Source organism: Myxocyprinus asiaticus, chromosome 39 (genome assembly GCF_019703515.2).
Source record: "Myxocyprinus asiaticus isolate MX2 ecotype Aquarium Trade chromosome 39, UBuf_Myxa_2, whole genome shotgun sequence".
Taxonomy (NCBI): domain Eukaryota; kingdom Metazoa; phylum Chordata; class Actinopteri; order Cypriniformes; family Catostomidae; genus Myxocyprinus; species Myxocyprinus asiaticus.
In genome coordinates, this window is record NC_059382.1 from 16,797,791 (window position 1) to 16,814,289 (window position 16,499).

Genomic DNA, 16,499 nt, shown 5'->3' on the forward strand with positions numbered 1-16,499 from the left:
TAGTAAAAGTGAATGGAGACTAACATACTGCCTAACATCTCCTTTTATGTGGGAATACCCACATAAAAACGAAAGTCATATGGGTTTTGAACAATGTGAATGTGAGTGAGTGAATTATGAATTTTCATTATTGGGTGAAATATCCCTTTAAGCTTTAATTTGTGGAAGAATAATGGTAAAATGCTACCACAGCACCACTAAACTTAAATTAAGCTAAACATTTTCTCAGCTGGTTTGTAACATTTAGAATAGAATTACATGGAGAGGAATCAAGTGTGTGTATTTATGTGTGTGAGGGAACAAGGTGGGGTTTAACTGAGGTACTGGTACTAACCTAACACCCAGTTAACCCTGTAGCTAATGGAAGGCTCATGACCCCGAAATCCAATCAAAAAGAGCTCTCACAGAGCCTATTAAACCACTGTTTTTATTGTAGGCAGAGTGCCGGGCATTACATGTGGCCTTAATATACGACACTGGTCCACCCACACAGTGAGATGAAAGGAATTCAACCCTCCATTTAAACCAAGTGATGTACAATTCGTTACACAAGGGCTGTGATATTTCATGTGCTTTTATTTACTCATCTGCAAGTGTATTAAAACATGATTGTGAAACATTTCGATTGCTGTTTCCTGCAAAGTCCAAAAACGCTCAGGAAATAACACATTGGCCAACAGCTTTACGAAGAGAAATAGCCCTGACTAAAACAATTATTTTGCCAAACACAGCCCTGTAAATAATTATTATGTCTATGTAGTTGGCATAACACCAGCTCAGCTGGTTTTGTTGCGGCTCTTTTAAATGCAGCTTGAAATCAAATGCAGTTTATCACGGGTAATGTTATGAATGTGCACACAAGCCCATGTAGATATGTTGGATTCATATTGAGATGGTTATCAGCCATGATTTCCTGGTACTCTGCCCTTATCTTATTGGACATTTTCTGATGTGCAGTTTCTTTATCTAATAACAGATGAAGGTGATAGGAGGTTCTTAGGAAGGCAAGAGCAGGGCGGAGGCTGTGATGGGTGACTGCAGTGGTGTGTCTTCTCTGAGCTCCTCACACTCCAGCTCCCTTATGACCGGCAGCACGGCACTCCCAGTCCTGTCACCAGTAAGTCATGAGTTTGGGTCATGTTCCCACACACCAGCTGTTTATTACTTTGCTTTGACACACTCTGGGTGGAATTCACAAAGAACGGATTGCTCCCACTGATAGCGTCGTTTATAGCATTCACTGTCTGCATTGTTTGACTGTAGCACAGAGTATGTGAAAATAATTGTTGACAGCAGTTGACACGACTCATTCTCCATTTTACAGGCAGGTTCTGAGTGCTAGGTGGTAGAGGATGCCGCAGAATGCCCCAATCTGGCTGTGAAACCACTCTGCTGGGGGGGGAAATGGCTTAAACAAGCCAAAGATTGTTTGCTGGTCTTAGCTGGTTTGAGTTTAGCTGATCTTCCAGGGTGGCCAAGCATCAAGCATCTTATTTAGCTGGTTGGTCAGTTCTCTCTCCCTTTGCCTGTCTGTTATGCTGGTTTAAGATGTGTTTCATTAGGGCAAGCACTTGAATCTTCAAACCAAAAAAATCAAAAGTGTCTTCATCTACACTGTGCATTTGGATACAGTATATACCCAATAATAAAAGGGCTTCCACATGACTCATGTCAGGATGTCAACCAGTGTCAGAAATGTACTTTTCAGTTGAGGGGCTATATTTTGCTCCTAAATTTGAAAAAATAAATGTACCTTTTGTGAGGGCTATAAAATATACAGCGGTTCATCCTTTAGTTTAAATACTTCATTGTAATCAATTACTATAAATTCTTAATATTAAATTCATTATATTAAATATTGATAATATTTATATTCGTTAAATATTATTATATTAGAATATTAATAAATAATAATTAATCTTTCCTATTAAATTATGAAAAAATTATACTGTATTTGTGTTAATATGTAACTAGGCCTAGAATAGGACAATAAAAACTAGATAAGATGCTACAAATAAAAAACATATATATCACAGGGCATTTTTGCCCCATAATTTTTCATTTCTGGGGTATGTTTGTCACTTTCGGTGGCATTTTTGCCCCAAGCCCCCCTTAATTTCTTACCCTGGTGTCAACACACCAGTTTCAAGCATCGCTTTGACCTCCACATGACAATCGTTACAAGTAACATCATGGAATGGCAATTTACAAGTTTGCCAGGCAAGAAAGATGGAGGTGTGCTCTGTAAACATTGAAAACATGAATTTGGAGAACAGAAAAAAGTCCTGGCACTTGCTTTGTTACATTCTTTCCAAAAGGTAATATGAGGACTTGTTTACATTAAGGACTTAGAAGGTTCTTGGTGAATTTAAATTAGCTGATGAACTGGGATCTCTGAATGCTCTAAAACAAGGTAAATATTTATGAATAAAAATAAATTATTAAACATTCAACATCTCTTAAGAAATTTTGACCGTTTTTAATTATTTCTTGTTGCTTTGTATTCTAAAAGACATTATTATTGAGTTTAAAACATGTAAAAATTACTAGCTGGACCTGTCATTGCAAAGAGTCTTTGCATTTATACAAATTACCTGGTAATCACTGGCTGACCATTTGAGAGGTCAGCGGTAATGGGGTCGAAGTTGACATTGATTAAACTTTGAACGCCATGTTACAACACTTGACGGATGCGCAACGCTCTTCTTTATGATTTTATTAACATTTGATTAATTACTGTTGCCATGATAGAAAACAAATAAAAACTGGTTTGCTGGGATAAGCTGGCCTAACTGGTCTTCCAGTCTGACCTGCTGACAAATGTCTTAAACTCCTCAATAAAAATAAAAAAAAAACAGCTAACCCAACCAGCCCATGGTGGGAGACAAACTAAGCTCAGTAAAACAGTTTCTCAGCAGGGATGTGGCAGCATGCAAGCATACTGTCATTATAATTGTTAAAAGTATTGTTTTACTTCTGTATGGCCTTTAGCACATGTACAACTAAGCGCACCTATGATGTCTTAAAATGCTATCTCTCAAGGAAGCTCACTAGATTTTGGAACAAACCCTCTGTGTTTGTGTACTTATGTGCGTGTTTGTGTGTGTGTTTAAAGCAATGTGGGTGTCAGGTCACAGACAGACTCCTGTAACACTAGTTTGGCTTGAGTGTGGTTAAAGGTGCTTCACATTACTACTCGTAAAACTCAGTGAGAGGGAAAAATTACTGCCACTATTTGTTTGGGAGGGAATGAGTGAGCAGGGATCTGGGGAGTTCTCTGTATATGGATAGAGTATTGACATTTTATTTCATGATCTCTCTCTCTCTCTCTCTCTCTCTCTCTCTCTCTCTACTCTCTCTCTCTCTCTCTCTCTCTCTCTCTCTCTCTCTCTCTTTCTGTCTGTCTGTTGAATGCTTTAGCAATGCATTCCAATGCAGTGTCCATACTGTTTTTGAATCAGATTTAGGTATCATTTAGGAAGAGGGAAGTATGGGACATATGTGTTTGTGTGGGTGTGTTTTCTATGCACACTGGACTCATGCCATTCTCAGAGTAAAGGTCACAAATCTGCGGGTCATGGAGAGGTGAGAGTGGAGAGAGGAAATAAGCTTAATCTGAAAGAGACTGGCAGTTTCCTGTCTGGAGAGCATGGCACAGAGAACTCTCTGTCCTGTCTGAGGGCCTCATGCTCTCCCTGCCTGCACTCCAAGCGTAATTCAATAAGAACCTGACATCTCCCTCTGACCTCCATGAGTCAAACTTTAACAGCACCCATCGGCCCATCAGCAAAATAACACTGACTCACACCTTCACAACCAGGCCTGGTTGCATCAGAGCCATTCAAACTGCATGACTGTGAAGTCACTAAGATGAGCTAAAGATTTTAAAAGTCATCTAGCCACAGTCATTCATATCTATACCAGAAAGACATTTAAAGAAAAGGAGACATTTTTATAGTGCAAGGCAGTCCCAGTCACAAACTCAGTCTTATTTCTGTCACGGTGCCAGTCACATATCTGTCTCTGTCTCATCTCTGTCTCAGAGCCTGTCTAATCTTTTTCTCAGTTCTAGTCTCATCTCTGTCTCAGACAAAGTCTCGTTGTTTGTCTCAGTCTCAGTCTCTCTTCTGTCTCAGTGTATGCCCCATCTGTCTCAGTCCCAGTCTCATCTCTGTCTCAGTCACTGTCTTGTCTTTGTCTCAGTCCCATGTCTGTCTCACTTTCGTCGCATTTTCAGTCCCAGTCTCATCTCTGTCTCAGTCCCAGTCTCATCTCTGTCTCAGAGCCAGTCTCATCTGTGGGGCTTTACTGGTTGTTTAGATCAGTGTTACTATCAGAAATAATTAATAACTATTTCTTTAGTTATTAATTCATATTTAAATTAATTAATTTAATCTAACTCATTAAAACCTCATATGGGGCTCCAGTAAATGTAGTGCGCTACGTTTAGGAGCGGGTCTGGTTATTAGCAATAATTAATCATTATCAAAGATAATGATTAATTATTAAAATCAATAGAACATTGATGAGAATCAATGTTAGCTTTTTTAATCCTTTAAATCAACAATTATCAAAGATAATCGTTAATTGTTAACATCGATGAAACATTAATTAAAATTAACACTAGCTTATTGATCATTCAGATTCAACAATCATCAAAGATAATTATCAAGTATCAAAAATCAATAGAATATTAATAAGGATTAACATTGACAGGGCACCACCCTGGAATCAGGGACTAATAACCAGATAGTATAACAGTCTCAATATTAGATTGTTTTCTTAGGAAAATCGACATCGAAGAATATCGATATTCAGGAAAAAAAACAATGAATGAAGACTTGAATCCGAGCACTAACATCCCGTCAGCATGACACAGGCATATGCAAAACAAACCAAAACACTTCTCTTTGTAATATAAACAAAGTTTATTTATGCAGTAATATCAATTAATAATTAATACAATTCAGTCATAAACTTGCGACTTACAACTACAAACTAAACAGTGATATGATTAGATATGGAAATCAAAATAATCCTATAACACATGAGGGTGTGTGTGTGTGTGTGTGTGTGAGAGCGAGTGTGTGTGTGTGTGTGTGTGTGTGTGTGTGTAAGGAGGGACGCGCACAAAATGGCGGACGTGACTCTCATGGAGAGTATGTCACGTGAGACTTCCGGCCAGGGAATATGGCCGCGAACGTGGGCGGAGAGAAACCAGTCAATGGCGTCTACCAGTTACCACGTGTATCCGCTTGTACGATAGCTTAGGGACAAAGCTGAGCTTTAGCACGAAGCTATCTACGAGCCAAAAATGTGTGCCAGAATGTTTGTGAGGGGTCGCGTGTGTGTGTGTGTGGTTAGTACGAGAGAGAGAGAGAGAGAGAGAGAGAAAATTAAGTGATGGCCCCAAAGCCGATTTCGCGATCGTGGGAGAGAAAGCAACTGTTAGTTTATCACTCAGAGACGCGGTGGACGGCTCGTAAACAGTCCCGCTTTCTTTGATTCTTTAATGGATAAACTCAGTTTGCCGGTCTCACCCGCGATGGCGAAAATGCACAGTCCAATTTGGTTGGACCACAATACAGCGAATCAAATTCGTGATAATTAATACCCTGAGTATTAATAATGAGCGGACATGGCGGTCCGTAAACTGTACAAGCAAAAACCTTGAAACACAAGAATAACACACTATAATATTCTATCTCTGCCCAGACGTAAACCTCTTACTTGAATCGCATGAGGTTGCAGAATGTGTGTTCATCCGTCCTTTTAACTCAGACTCGGTTCCTCGAGGCTCGGGTGATGATGGGAGGCCATTTCCTCTCTCTGTCGGCGGGCATACGGCTGCTGATTCTCGGCGGGCTGGCGGAGAAATCAGAAATGTCGACTTGATTGAAGATGGAAGAGAAATCTTTAATCTCTTCACTTCTGCAGGCAAACGGATGAAGATGCGGATTGCTGGGCAGTCTCCTTCGGATCCGTTAGAGTGTTCGGTTGAAAACAGAGTAATCTCAACTCATCCAGCGAGATGGAGATTGTATGGCCACTGTTTCAAGTCGGATGTTACTTCCTTGTGCCACGAGGTTGCACCTGAGAGCAGCGATGAGCTACGTCTATACATGGTGAACAAAGTTGCTGGAAGCCAATCCTGGAAGCATTTCAAAGTTATTTCTACTCCTGATGATGTCATGGTTGAGGGACGTTCTGTTGTGTGCCTGTTCCAATAGGAGTTGAGAGTTCGATCCTTAAGTGAGCAAGGCTTCATGGGATTTGTAGTCTGTTTTGGACTCCCTTTGTTCGATTTTGGCGCGGTTTTTATCAGTAAGATTTACGACTTGGTATGTGGGGGCTGAGTTAGGTTTTACGACTGTGTTAGGCCTGCCTTTGTCTTCTATCTGAATACATGAGGCCCAACACATCTTTGTCTTGGTTCTAGTCTAATCTCTGTCTCAGACACAGTCTCATCTTTTTCTCAGTCCCTGTCTCATCTCTGTTTTAACCACTGTCTCATCTTTGTCTCAGTCCCAGGCTTTCTTTTGTCTCAGTGTTAGTCCCATGTCTGTCTCAGTCCCAGTCTCATCTCTGTCTCAGCCACTCTCTTGTCTTTTTCTCAGTCCCAGTCTCATCTATGTCTCAGCCACTGTGTTGTCTTTGTCTCAGTCTCACATCTGTTTCATTTTTATCTCTTTTTATGTCCTAGTCTTATCTCTTTTTCATTCCCAGTCTCATCTTGGTTTCATAGCCAGTCTCATGTTTGTCTTAGTTCTAGTCTCATCTCTGTCTCAGACATTTTCTCATCAGTCTTAGTCCCAGTCTCATCTGTGTCTCAGCTACTGTGTTGTCTTTGTCTCAGTCCCATGTCTGTCTCTGTATCATCTCTTTTTCAGTCCATGTCTCATCACTGTCCCAAAGCAAGTCTCATGTCTGTCTCAGTTCTAGTCTCATCTCAGTCTTAGGCAATGTCTTATCTTTGTCTTAGTCTTAGTCTCATCTATTTCTCAGACACTGTTTTGTCTTTTTCTCTGTCTTATCTCTTTTTCAGTCCCAGTCTCATCTTTTTTTTAATTCTCAATTGTATCTCTGTCTCAGAGTCTGTCTCATCCTTGTCTCAGGTCTAGTCTTATCTCTGTCTCAGACATTGTCTCATATTTGTCTCCATCTCAGTCTCAGTCTCATCAATGTCTTATGTCTCAGTCCTATGTCTGTCTCATTCTCATCTCTTTTTCAGGACCAGTCTCATCTTTTTCAGTCCCAGTCTCATCTCTGTCTCAGAGCCAGTCTCATGTCTCTCTCAGTTCTAGTCTCATCTATGTCTCAGACTTTGGTGATGGGGGCGTGGTCGTGTGTCTGTTTGCGGGAGAGAGGGAGTAGTGTGGCTTGTCAAGCTGGTTGACATGATTTCTAACAGCTGTTTCTTGTTACAGTGATAGCGGGGAGAGACCTCGAAAGCAGCCAAAACAGAGCAGAGAGAGAACGAGTGTGCAGCATTGTCATCTGTTCACATTGAGTGTTGAATCTATGGAGTATTGTGAAGAAGTTTATGTTTATTTTGAGAGTGTTGATTATTGAACTGAGTGTAACATTGAAATGACTTGAAGAGAGCCATTCTGCAGCAGGCTGGCCGGACCCCCGAACAGAGCCGACAGCACATCCGTACCCTGAAGCTGGGCAAACACGGCCGCCCGTTCGCCTTCGCACAGCAGCTCTGGGACGCCTGCCGGAAATGGTTGCTGGTGGGGGAACCCCATGGCACCCAGGAAATCATGGACAAGGTGGTACTGGAGCAGTTCATTGCCCAGCTGCCCCATGGGATGGCCGAGTGGGTCCAGTGCCACCGTCTGGTGTTGCCGGAGGAACCAATCCAGCTGGCCGAGGCCTACATGACGGCGTTTCCCGGAAGCAGTGATCCGGAGTCTCTCTCTCTGTCTTCTCTCTTTCTTCCCTACCCCCAAACCCCGCTTCCGCCCCTCCTCTTTCAATACCATTCCTGCCCCCAAGAGGCTGGATGGTCCGATGCCCAGGTTTCCTCCCCTGTCTCCCCTGCTAATTTTGCCTCTTTCCGCTATCCCCCCCAGGTTGACGAGTCCATTCCCATGAGTGGAGGAAGGGGGACTGGGCTGGTTTGTTTGAGCTGCAGGGATCCAGGGTATTTCCAGGACCATTGCCCAGTAATGGAGGTGGGTACGCTGCTCTGGATTCCCGACGCCCCACAGGCCGCCCGCGAATGAGCTGAGGCATATCGGATACCCAAGGGGATACGTATCAAGCTTTGGTGGATTCGGACTGTTCTCAAACCCCCATCCACCAACGTTTGGTACAAAATGGGGCATTGGGCACAAATAATTGGGTGAAGGTGCGGTGTGTGCATGGGGATATCCACGCGTATCCGATGGTTACCACTGAGATACTATTCAGAGGAGGAAAACATAGAGTGGAGGCCACGGCTAATTGCCGCCTCACCCATCCGCTAATTTTGGGGAGGAATTGGTCTGATTTCCAGAATTTGTTAAGGGAAATATGTGCGGATGGGTCCTGTGAAATAATGTCTCAGTGTGTGATGTGCGATGCTATGGCTGGGGAGGCGGTGCCAGAGCCATCTACGTCTGCTCCACGTCAAAATGATGCAAGGGAGGGGTCCCCGCCCTCAGGGAGTTCCCTGAAGGGGATTTCCCATTAAAGCAGTCATGTGACGAGTCCCTCAAACACACATTTGACAAAGTGAGAGTAATTGATGGTCAACAGCTCCAGCCTAACGTTGTGCTCACATACCCATATTTTTCAATTATCAAAGATAGTTTGTATCAAGTGACACAGGACACTCAAACAAAAGAAAATACAACCCAGTTATTAGTCCCGAAGAGCCGACGGGATGCTCTCTTCCAGGCGGCTCACCATAATCCAATGGCTGGCCATTTAGGACAGGAAAGAACACTTAACCGAATAATGGCCTATTTTTTTTGGCAGGGCATTCACAGGGATGTTCGCAGGTGGTGTGCGGCATGCCGTGAATGTCAGTTGGTGAATCCACCAGCCACCACAAAAGCACCATTGCACCCTCTACCGTTAATCGAGGTACCCTTTGAAAGAATTGGTATGGACCTCATCGGGCCATTAGAACGGACCGCACGTGGTCATTGCTTTGGATTAGTTCTGGTGGACTATGAAACATAGTCACGATATCCAGAAGCGGTGCCCCTGCGCAACATCTCAGCACGTAGTGTTGTGGAGGCACTCTTCAGAATGATCTCCCGAGTGGGGATTCCAAAAGAAATCCTCACTGATCAAGGCACTACATTTATGTCACGAACACTACGTGAACAGTATGAATTATTAGGTATTAAATTGATTTGCAACAGTGTTTACCACCCACAAATGGATGGGTTGGTGGAATGATTTAATAAAACCCTGAACAATATGATTCGTAAGTTTGTACACGAGGATGCTAGAAATTGGAATAAATGGCTCGAACCCCTGTTATTTGCAGTGCGAGAGGTCCCACAAGCCTCCACATGGCTTTTCCTATTCAAGCTGCTGTATGTGCATCGGCCACGTGGCATGCTCAACGTCATACAGGAAGCTTGGGAGGAGGGACCTTCAAACAGTAAAAACAAAATTCAGTACCTTCTTGATCTTAGAGCAAAACTCCACACTTTGGGTCAATTAACACGGGAATTTGCTCCATGCTCAGGAACGTCAAAGCTGGATGTATGACAGGGGCACTTGACTACGGGAATTCACACTGGAAGATAAAGTGCTTGTATTGCTACCCACCTCAAGCTCTAAATTGCTCACCAAGTGGCAAGGGTCCTTTGAGGTTGCATGGCAAGTCGGAGATCTCGATTATGAGGTCAAGTTAATGGATAAGGGCGGGGCACGTCAAGTTTACCACCTCAATCTCCTAAAAGCTTGGCAACGGTAGTCCCCGAGAGGGCGGAGCTCAGGCCAGAGGTGATGCTCGAACCTAATCAGTTCACACCGGTCCCGTGTGGAGACCACCTCTCACCGTAGCAGGTCACAAAGGTAGCCAAGTTGCAAGCGGAATTCACGGATGTGTTGTTGCCTCTCCCCGGTTGCACAAACCTCATAGAGCACCACATCGAGACCACCCCAGGGGTGGTGGTTCGTAGCTGCTCCTATCGCCTTCCTGAACACAAAAAAAAGGTTGTTAAGAAAGAATTAGAGGCAATGCTCGAGATGGGGGCAATAGAAGTGTCACACAGCAATTGGGCTAACCCTGTGGTTTTGGTACCTATGAGCGATGGGACGGTCCAATTCTGTGTGGACTACCGAAAAGTGAACGCCGTGTCTAAATTTGATGCGTGCCCAATGCCCCAGATTGATGAATTGCTCGATCGGTTGGGTGCTGCTCAATTTTATTTGACACTGGATTTAACAAAGGGTTACTGGCAGATCCCCTTAACTCCAATTTCCCAAGAAAAAACTGCATTTTCCACACCGTTCGGTTTACACCAATTCGTGACCCTTCCGTTTGCTTTGTTCAGGGCCCCTGCCACGTTCCCTGCATCTCATCGATAAAATTCTCAGGCCACATACAGCTTATGCCGCCACTTATCTAGATGACATCATCATTTATAGTAATGATTGGCGGCGGCACATGCAACATCTTAGAGCCGTCCTGATATCGCTGCGATAGGTGGGGCTCACGGCCAACCCGAAGAAGTGCACAATTGGGTGGGTGGAAGTTTGGCCACTTGGGCCATGGGCAAGTGCGTCCCCAAATTAACAAAACCGCAGCTATCATGGCCTGCCCAGCACCCAAGAGCAAAAAGGAGGTGAGAGTTTCTGGGGCTGGCTGGCTACTACCAAAGGTTTGTGCCTAGTTTGTCTGTCGTCACCAGCCCACTGACTGACCTCACTAGAAAGGGGGCTCCCGATCCGGTCCAGTAGACAGAATCATGCCAACAGGCTTTTCTAAAAGTGAAATCTGCACTTTGTGGAGAACTGCTCTTACATGCTCCAAACTTCTCTCTCCCCTTTATTTTGCAGATGGATGCATCTGACAGAGGGCTGGAGGCAGTGCTCTCGCAGGAGGTGGAGGAGAGGAGTGACCAGTGCTGTACATTAGTTGTAAACTCTCGCTGAGGAATTGAAACCATTGCACCATTGAAAAGGAGTGTTTGGTGATCAATTGGGCTGTCCTCACCCTCCGTTACTACTTGCTGGGGCAGGCCTTCACCCTCTGTTCAGATCACACCCCACTCCAGTGGCTCCACTGCATGAAGGATACCAATGTATGGATCACCCGTTGGTACCTGGCACTTCAGCCGTTCAAATTTGAGGTGATCCACAGACCGGGGGCGCAGATGGCTGTGGCTGACTTTCTCTTCAGAAATGGGGGGAGTTGGCAGGCCGGATTTTGCCCCGGCCTTAGTCGGGCGGTGGGGGTATGTGGTTATGGGGGCTTGGTCGTGTGTCTGTTTGCGGGAGAGAGGGAGTGGTGTGGCTCGTCAAGCTGGTTGACATGATTTCTAACAGCGGTTCCTTGTTACAGCGAAAGTGGGGAGAGATCTCAAAAGCAGCCAAAACACTCCAGAGAGCAGAGAGAGAACGAGTGTGCAGCATTGGCATCTGTTCACACTGAGTTTTGAATCTATGGAGTATTGTGAAAAAGTTTATGTTTATTTTGAGTGTTGATTATTGAACTGAGTGTAACATTGAAAAGAGAACAAACGCTGCACACAAAGGCAAAGAAATGTCCACCCACGAACCCTGATGTGATTGTCTTTTTCTCAGTTCCAGTCTTATCTCTGTTTAACCACTTTCTCATATTTGTCTCAGTCCTAGTCACAATCACATCTATGTCTCAGCCACTGTGTCATCTTTGTCTATATGGCTATACGTCTTATGGATATAAGGTATTTCACACAGGTGTTCTAGCAGTGAAAGCACAGGTGTAGTTCCTCAAATGTACTTTGGACATGTTTCTATAAGTGTCCAAAGTACTATTTGTCTTTATTTAGAACAGCATATCTATTTATTTATTTATTTATTATTTATTTTTTATTTATTTATATTTTATTATTTTTTTATTTTATTTACAGCAATAGATTCAATAAATTCCACTTGGTTTGATATTTTATTTTATGCAGTAACATTGATAAATGTTTAATTGTGACTTTAGTTTCCAAATACTTTTGGGGGTCACTATACAATTGTTCTTCTCACAAGAAACTATGCATTTTATGGTATGTATAGGAACACCTGTTCAATATTTTCTTGCACAGGAGGTCTATACAACAAGTGGTCTCCTTGCTGTATGTGCATACTTGTGTGTGTGTTTGTATGCCTCCAGGTTCAATCACCATGCTGCAGGGGGCTGGTGAGCTGGGCTGAGAGCAGTGCAAGGCTTCATGCAGGCCCGTGTGGACAGGAGGAGCCACTGCTGGCCTTCAGGACTGGAAAGTATGCTGCTGTGGCCAGAGTCCCACCTCTCAGCCTGGAAACAGAAGTAGAGTGTCACATGGGAAAACAAGCACACAGTCAGGTAGAGGAGAGAAAAAAGAAAGAGAAATAAAACAAGAGGGTCTTGTCACCTCTCGATATATATAGCCTATTTTTATTTCTTGTGCTTCAATTTATTGACCTTGTTTTACAATATTTATTTGCTATTTGCAGCTCCACCTGTACACCTTGGTTGACTTTGACTCTTAGAGAGAGGAAGGGAAAAAAAGAATGATAGACAGAAGGCAGGAGGAGAAACACAGAGGTGAGAAGAGGTGGGAGGAACTAAGGAGCTTTTTATGAGTGTTATTTTTTGGTTCTGAAGTATTTTCTGGAGGTAGTTTTTATCATATTTCTATACTGAAATAAGCTAAGAGTCTTACATTTATGTATACTATTGTTTAATTAAAATATCCATGTGAAAGTTGCATCTTTGTTTTGTTTTATTTTAGTCTTAGAAATAGTCACAGTAGAACTGAATGGAAATTCCAATTGAAATACCCAAGTTATCAAATATACATTTTAATGTATGGTGTCCCTGACAGTGGATAGATGTATTTTAGGTTATGCAAAGTAAACTACATTAAATACATTAATAATACCTGAATAAAAGTGTACTGGTAACACTTTAAAATAAGGTTGTATTTGTTAATATCAGTTAACAAATAGTTGATCAAATTTGAAGTTGAACATGAATGAACTAACAATGAACAATAATTTTACAGCATTTATTAATATGGGTTAATGTTCATTTCTGCATATACTTTTTACATTAAAAAGTGTATATGTTACATTAGGTAATGCACTATGAACTAACATGAACAAACAATGAGCAATAGTACTTTGATAAATTAACATTAAACAAGATGAATAAATGCAGTGAAAAATCATTGTTCATTGTTAGTTCATGCTACCTAATACATTAACTAATGTTAATTAGTAGAACCTTATTCTGAAGTGTTACCAGTGTTCTTTAGATCTTATTTTATTGAAATATAACTTTGTTATCTGTTTGGATCTACTGGAAGGAAAAAAATGCAGATAGATTTTCCAGAAGTTTGAGGCTTGGTGCTCCATTTTCATCAGCCATATAGGTTCCCATTCGTAGGAACTCCAGCTGCGTAATTGCACTGGGACATGTCCTGAGTATCACGTGGTCTGAAGCCCTTATACAATCACGGCAATTTATTGGCTGATGACACTTAAGCGATGCCCTTAAGGAGCTATGTCATGGGCTCAATAAAGGTGGTCGCTTTGTGCCATCGAGTCAGATTTTCTTTTCTTCAGTGTATGATCTCGTCTGGCCCATGTTGTACCAATGACTCACGTCGAAGCGAGGATCATTATTATTCTCCCTTTTGAGGGGCAACACAGGATGGAATTTAAGAGAACTCACATAGTTTTATACAGTGTAATTTCAGAACAATTTTAATGTGTTTTTTCCCAAAAATTACAAGGGTCCGACGGGGGCAGTGGCGCTGTTCAAGGCTCGCAATTTCTCACCACGAGGTGTTATCCCAGTTTTTCCAGTTCCACGGCCTCCAGATTGGAGCTCTGTGTGCAGGGGCAGTTTGGGATTTCGGCTTTGTGTCTGAGAAGATTGGAGTGTGAATGGACATCGGATTCTTCCTCATGTTTATAACCCTCTTGAGCGAAAGCGCGAGTCTCGTCGGACATGCGTTGAAGCCAAGCTCGGCAGCCATTTTCTGGCAAACAAGCGTGAAAATTAGTTACCATCTGTCAAGACAAGAGACGTGCACTGCTATCTCTGCTCAATTTTTCGGTGGCAGCATGGATGTCGTTCTTTTCAGTCAGCTGTTGGATCTACACATGATGGCTTTGCAGTCCAACCAAGCGCATCGCGTTAAGGAATGACTTTGAGCTAATATCGGCTGTGTTTGGAATTTCCCTCTTTTTTACCCCACAGCTCATGCTGGGAATGAGTTGGTCAAGGCGATGCTTTTGTTCACGAGGGTGTTTCGTGCTATCTGGGTACTAGGTGTTGTTCCCCCATTATATGTTGGGACCTGTTTAGTTCTAACCCATTTTTTCAGTACACCAATTTAGCTCAGTCTCCCCCGTAATTTATGTTGGCGAATGAGCATTGAATGTTTTCAGCTTGAGTTTTGCCTCTGCCTCCATGACCAAGGGTCTCAGGGCACATGTAATATAACTCAATGTACGATAAAAATAGGTCTACACATGAGCCTGAAGGCCTTGCTGTGTATCGAAAGATGAGCCCCTATTCAGTGAATGAAATTTGACCATATAAACCTGTTTCTCCTGTTTGCCCTTCAGTCAGTATCAGGATGAGTTCGACGTTGTACGTGACTCGAACGTCCAACAACCAGAATATGGTTCAGTTTTCCCCTGCAGCTTGCTGGGGAGTGAACATTCTAAAATAAAAAATGCTTCCAGAATTCAGCCTCTGTCTTCGTGACCAAGGGTCTCGAGACAAGCACAAGTGTACACAAAACATATAGTGAACATAAGCATCACACGTTGTCCCAAGAATGCTGGGGCCGTTGTGGTGAACCAGTTTTCTGAAATAAACTGGCACCACACACTTTCACAAAATGCATGGATGTGGCCTTGATGCCCTTGAGGCTTCAGGGCATCCGCATTTTGAATTATCTCGACGATGGGTTGGTGCTAGCCCAGTTTGAGACTTTGGATGCCCAACATGGAGATGGCTTTTGGGGCTCATGATTGCGGCTTCTGCTGTCATTCCCCTGGGCATATTGCATGCAAGAACTTTTCAGTGCTGGATGAACTCCACAAAGGGACTTCAACCACTGACACATGTGTTCCGTCTCTTCAAATTAACACGAGGGTGCTACCGAATTCTGTCACCATGGAAACGGGCCTGCCTTCTGATGTCAGCCGTTCCATTAGGACAGGTGTGTCGCCACAAAGATATAACGACAGACGCCTCCTTCACGGGTTGGGGCGCTGTATACAAGGGTCGTCCAGCCTGTGGGGTTTGGGTGGGCCAGCGGCAATATTGGCACATAAACTGTCTGAAGATGTTCACGGTGCTGCTGGTGTTAAAGTTTTTCCTCCCGGAGTTTCAGGGCAGTCATGTCCTTATCCGGTTAGAAAACAGGACGGTGGTGTCCTACATCAATCGCCATGGAGGAGTGCATTCTCATGCCATGCTGAGGCTGGCATGTCACATTCTTCTGTGGGCATGGGACAATATCCTGTCTCTAAGAGATGTGCATGTTCCGGACCGGTTTAATTTCTGTCCAGACAGGGCTTGATGCCCGGTGAGTGGACATTACATCCTCAGATTATGGAACAAATCTGGAGAAGGTTCGGCAGAGCAGAAGTGGATCTGTTCACTTTGAGCGAGATATCACACTGTCCCCTCTCACCCCTGGCACCACTGGGCATCAATGCATTGGCGCATCAGTGGCTGACAACACGTTTTTACACGTTTCCACTGATCAGTCTGCTGCACTTAGTTCTGCAGAGAGTTCTGGAGGATCAGGTTCGGCTTCTGTTAGTGGCACTGTTTTGGCCATCTCAAGTATGGTTTTCGACTCTGGTCTCTCTCCTGAGGAAGATTTCAGTCAGAACAGACATTTTGTCTCAGTCTCGGAGCAGCATTTGGCAGACTTGTGGAAATTATGGGGCGCACTTTTAAATGATGGGTTATCCCCTGCTGTGGTTGATACCATTCTGAATACTAGAGCTCCATCAACTAGGAAGCTTTATGCGTTCAAGTGGCTTATTTTTGCTTCCTGGTGTACAGCGCGAGGTGAAGATCCAGTTCACTGCCCTGTCAGTACAGTGCTGGATTTTTTGCAAGAGCGTTTTGGGTCCGGGGTTGCCCCGGCAATGCTTAAAGTCTATGTTCCCGCTATAGCAGCTGAGCCAATGGACTCTCTGTCAGTAGACATTCTCTTGTCTCTCGTTTAATGCATGAGGTACGCCTTTTCGTTCCGTCCGCGTTCCTTTATGGGATTTATCTGTTGTTTTAGAGGCACTCTTGGGTGCTCCATTTGAGCCCTTGGCAACAGTCACTGATA

General features: G+C 43.4%; 1 long non-coding RNA gene across 1 annotated transcript in view; it reads left to right on the forward strand.

Moving 5' to 3' along the window:
- LOC127430297 (uncharacterized) overlaps positions 1–16,499 on the forward strand; it is a 78,698-nt gene that overhangs the window by 37,117 nt on the left and 25,082 nt on the right. The window contains exons 3-6 of the long non-coding RNA XR_007895432.1: positions 977–1,117; positions 1,325–1,501; positions 12,317–12,508; positions 12,640–12,740. This is a non-coding gene — a long non-coding RNA (uncharacterized LOC127430297). The remainder of the gene's footprint in view (positions 1–976; positions 1,118–1,324; positions 1,502–12,316; positions 12,509–12,639; positions 12,741–16,499) is intronic.